We start from the raw sequence: 4997 nt of genomic DNA on the forward strand, positions 1-4997 counted from the left end.
ATAGATGCCTGAGGCCTACTGAGTGTCTGAGACACACAGCACATTTCATGTTTTGATTTTCAAACTGGGCTCCCTGAGGTCCATAGCCAACGGGATCCCGGCAGCTTCAGAATGGGTTTACAAAGTACATCAGTTGCCACCATTAAGTAGTCCAAAAGCACATTATTTCTGTTGCTGTATAGCAATAGGAAAATGTTTTCTGTCAATAAAATCTAGCCATTTTTCAATGGGCTCCAACTCTTGTCATTCAAAACATACAAACACAAATCCCTCAGAGTAACAAACTGACAGAATTCTGCAAATCTGTGATGAGCGTGTCTTAATATATAACCTCAGATACAAAAGTGAAGTTTTAGAGGATATTTTATGGTTATTTTCAGGTAGAAATACTTACAGAACTTGCACTTGTGCAGGAGGTCAAAGATCAATCAGCAATTCCATCATCGATCAGTTATCAATTGTGATCAGTTTCTGGATCCAATTCCCATCCTGCACTGATTGGACATGGCAGCTGATCACTTGATTAACAAGAGTGATTGGCCATCACTGATTATGTCATTTCCTGCTTCATAAAATGAGGGGCTGCTCCTGGAGTATAAATAAAGTCTAAAGGCTGTGTTGTTTTAGGTGTAGTTGATACTCTTTTTAAATTTCTCATTTGATTGTGGAGGAAAAGGAAAGCACTTTTCATCACAAAATGGCCTCCCAGATTAGTCAAAACTATCACCAGGATTGTGAAGCTGCTGTCAACAAACAGATTAATGTGGAGCTCACTGCCTCCTATCTCTATCAGTCTTTGGTGAGTGTTGTCTCTGTGGGGTTGAAGTTAAATCTGTTATGTAGTTTCTCTTTTTCCTAACTAACTTGTTATTCTTGTAGATTCTTTTGTATCTCTTACCTATTTCACAATTCAGGCTAAATGTGATGTTATCATATTAATGGGGTAGGATACTGATGTACAACATCTGAGGCCCCAGTTGGTCTTTCATGCTATATGGAGAGTGAGGTGTTTTGTGACTTATCTTACAACTAATTTACAGGCTTGTGACTGGTAGTAATTGTCATTCTCTCTCTGTCTCTCCAGGATTGTCAAAACTTGATAGTACTTAGAAAGAAATTAAGATAATGATTAGTTAACTATCTTCTTCTGTTTTTAATTTGTCTTGTTGTATCTGCTTTATTTTGTGATGCATGTAAGTGAATATGCTGATTTGGTCTTGCAATAAGGTATTATGGTGATTGCTTCAGAACAACCAAATCTGATTAACCAAGCCTTCAAGGTTTGGCTGTGATTGGCAGCTGCTCAAGTAGGCATCACTAGAGGCCTATTTGGCTTTTTGCCCTCCTTCAGGAAGTGGGTGTGGCCTCTCCCTTATCAACCTACAGAAAGTTGATCTGTGGTGTGTGTGAAGTGAGACCCTGGGGCTGCTGGAATGTGCTGAGGTTATTGGCCCAGTGACAGTGAAGAAATGGAGGTTGTTCCCATACCATTTTTCTTAGTCTGAAACAAAATGTCTCCTTTACCCAGGTGGTGGTGTACCTCTACTGTTCCAAGGGGTAGATTGTGTTTGGAAGGTGTGTTGAAGTAACCTTGGTGAGTGCTGCAGGGAACCTGGTAGATAATAGACACTGAAAGGAGGTGGTGAATGCAGTCCCCATGAAGTGGACTGCTCTGTCCTGGATAGTGTCTGCTTCTTGCGTGTTGTAGCTCCACTTCACTTCTCCAAATACATGGAGAATATTCATCACACTCTAGGCTTGTCTGTTTAGAAGGAAGTTGTCTCTCTCATCTCATGAGGATGAGATCCCTACAAGCTATGTTTTGGGAGGTGGGAATAGCTTTCATTGGTGAACCAGTTGTGTTTTCATCACTGACCAGTGTCCCAACTCTATTGGGAATCATGTGTGCACTAATTAAATCCCCACTCATCTACATTGATGACAACTTGTAACTACCCAACTAAACCATACACTTTTTTTTTTCTTTTTGCTTGACTGTTTTTGTATTTTGAGGATTAAAATAACTTTTCACCAGGTTGACTCATGAAAAGCAAAATTCACCATCTTCTTTTGAAGAGGCAGCCATAGACTAGGAGTTGTAGCCCTTCATCAACAATAACCTGTTGAATTGTGAATGTCAGTTTAGAAGTGAGTGGGGGAAAAACTACAGTATTTTGTCTCTTTAAATAAGCCAAATCAAGTTGTCCAGATTACTGTTAATGAGTGATATGATCTGCAGGGCAATGTGACTTGTAGATCAACCATTAGGTCTCCAATATATGACCTTGGTTGGATTTCACTTAATCAATGATGCTTGTTTGTAAGCTTCTGGACGTGAGTGTACTACATAAACAAGTGTGTAATAAACTATTGCTGTAACAATCCAAAGGCTGTTACTAGGCAGGCTTTCCTTAGCAGAATCTTGGTGCCACTTTCTCTTCTCCATACTGCAGAAAGCGTATCTTGTAGAGCTTAAAATATATAGAACATCCAATTCCAGTGATCTTGAGGTTGCAGAAGACTTGCTCCCTCCTAGTTATATTGTTTCAGCAGTGCCCAACATCTGTTTATGACTTTTACCCCAAAGGGAAAATGTAGTGCCTTGCAGCTGCCCTGCCCTGAGTACATCCTGCACTCTACCTCCTGGCACTTGGTTTAAACCCTACTCTATCAGTAACTTCACTCAATTCTGATAGAGGTTAGACAGTGGAAACATGAATTCAGATTTTCTGTCCAAATGCTGTTCCAGAACCCACCCCCGAGCAAATCACTGCGTATTTTAAACAAAAACGCATTGAATTTGCATCTTATCTAGAAGAAGCTGGGTTTGTTCAGATTGATCCAGTTAAAGGATCTGCTGGCTAATGAACAACACTGGGTCCTCAAACATTTTTATGTATCAAAGCTTAGCTGATTGAATCATCAGTTTGCTTTAGAAGACTAAACCAGCTGTCTAATTCTGAGAAATACAACTGGGGCCAGTGATGTGTTAATGGGATGTAAATTGTTCTCTTCCAGATGTCCTACTTTGACCGGGACGATGTTGCTCTCCCCAACATCTCCCAGTTCTTCAAAGATCAGTCCCAGGAGAAGCAGGAACATGCAGAGAAGCTGCTGAAATTCCAGAATCAGCGTGGAGGCCGAGTCCTCCTCCAGGATGTGAAGGTTGGAGTTGGGATGGTGGGGAGGTGGTGGAGAAATGACTGCTCATGGTGTGGTTTCAAGTCATCAGCAATGAGAATTTCACATCCTGAAGGAAAGTGACAACTACTTCTGTTTGGCTTCCCTGTTTGCTGACTTTTAAATGCAAGAAATCCTAGAAACGAGCCCTCTGGCCCATGTCTACGCTGACCCACCAAACAACATTAATCCCATTTACCTGCACTTGGTCCACAGCCTGCTATGGCCTGGCATTAAGTACTTGGCAAGATGCTGCTTAATTGGTGGTGCATCCCATACTTCTACCACCCTGCTTTGGGAAAAGGCTTCCTCCAATCCCCTCTAACCTGATTAGTCCTCAAATCTGTGCCCTCTGATCTTGGTGTCTGCCATGGGGATGACATTCTCCCCATCTACTGTCAAGACTTCCCAGTCTTCAATCCCAGGAGATAACTGCCTCAGTCTTTTCTGCTCCAAGGAAAATCCCAGCCTTTTCAACCTCTCCTCAATGGATTTTCAGTCTTGTGGCAACATCCTAGTGAACCTCCCCTGCACCCCCTCCAGTGCCATCCTGTCCTTCTGATTGTGGTTCTGGTCACCACACTGTATTCCATCTTTGGCCTGGCCAATGCTGCAAAGTTTGTGACAGGTCTGTCCCTATACTGTGCCCCAACTAATGGGGACAGGCATCATGGAAGCCAACTTCACCACCCTGTCTACCTTTGCTGAACCTTGAAGGATCTATTGTCTTGTGCATGTGTTACTTTGCTCCTTATTGTAAACACACTGTTGTCCCTTCAATGAATTTAAATTGTAGTGATGTTTCTGATCATCCTGCTCAGGCATGTATGAAGCCACTAGCACAAGTGGGACTTCAACCTGGGCCTTGTGGTCCAGACATAGGGACACTAACCCTGCACCACAAGATCCCTTGGATTAAGCTGTGAATGTCCTGCTCTAAACTCCAACAGATGGACACTCGTGCAAATTTAATCCCTATACCCACAATGACATGGTCCTGAACTTCCTGCTTCAGATCAAGAATAAAAAGGGCAAGGTGAAAGCAGTTCTTAAACAAATGACCTGTTCTTCCTCTGGGCTTCAGCAATGGCTGTGTTTAACACTGCTGCCTCACAGTGCCAGGAACTGAGGATTGGTTCTGGCCTCTAGTGAATGATTGGAATTTACATCTTCTCCCTATGTCTACATGGGTTTCTTCCCACAGTCCAATGATGGGCAGGTTGGGAGGATAGGCCACGAAAAATGCAGGGTTACATGAATAAGGTGGGAGTAGAATTGGGTGGGATGCTCTTGAGGGTTGGTGGGTGGTCAAAATGGGCTGAATGGCCTGATCCCATGCTGAAGGGATTCTGATTCTGAGGCTTAACTGTCCTTTCCATTCTCAGGAGCCAGAGAAGGATGAGTGGGGTAACAGTGTGCAGGCAATGCAGGTTGCCCTGGACCTGGAGAAGAATGTGAACCAGAGTTTGCTGGATCTACACCAACTCGCCACTGCCCAGACTGACCCTCATGTAAGCTTCACCACCTCCTCATTCTCATCACTGCTAGACCTTCAGGGCAACACTTCATTGGTTGGTCTGTGTGGATTGGAAATTCACTGATGGAACACTTTGTCCAGATATGACATTGTACCTGAAGTGATCATACTGATAATAGCAATGTTACAACTGTTCAGCAATGAGGTAAAATGGGAATTTGGATTATAATCTAGTGGGAATGCTGAAGTGATATTGGCCACTGAATTCTCATTCAGGACCATTGTAATGGAATGATCATTGTCCATCACAATCCAACTCAGCTCCATTTAACAAACAGCA

At 42.8% G+C, this 4997-nt stretch overlaps 1 pseudogene; it reads left to right on the forward strand.

Moving 5' to 3' along the window:
- The first annotated feature begins 574 nt into the window (after positions 1-574).
- The window catches only part of LOC109917202, a 7930-nt pseudogene continuing 3507 nt past the window's right edge, over positions 575-4997 (forward strand).

The sequence above is a fragment of the Rhincodon typus genome, chromosome 37 (assembly GCF_021869965.1).
Source record: "Rhincodon typus isolate 14 chromosome 37, sRhiTyp1.1, whole genome shotgun sequence".
NCBI classification, from domain to species: Eukaryota; Metazoa; Chordata; class Chondrichthyes; order Orectolobiformes; family Rhincodontidae; genus Rhincodon; species Rhincodon typus.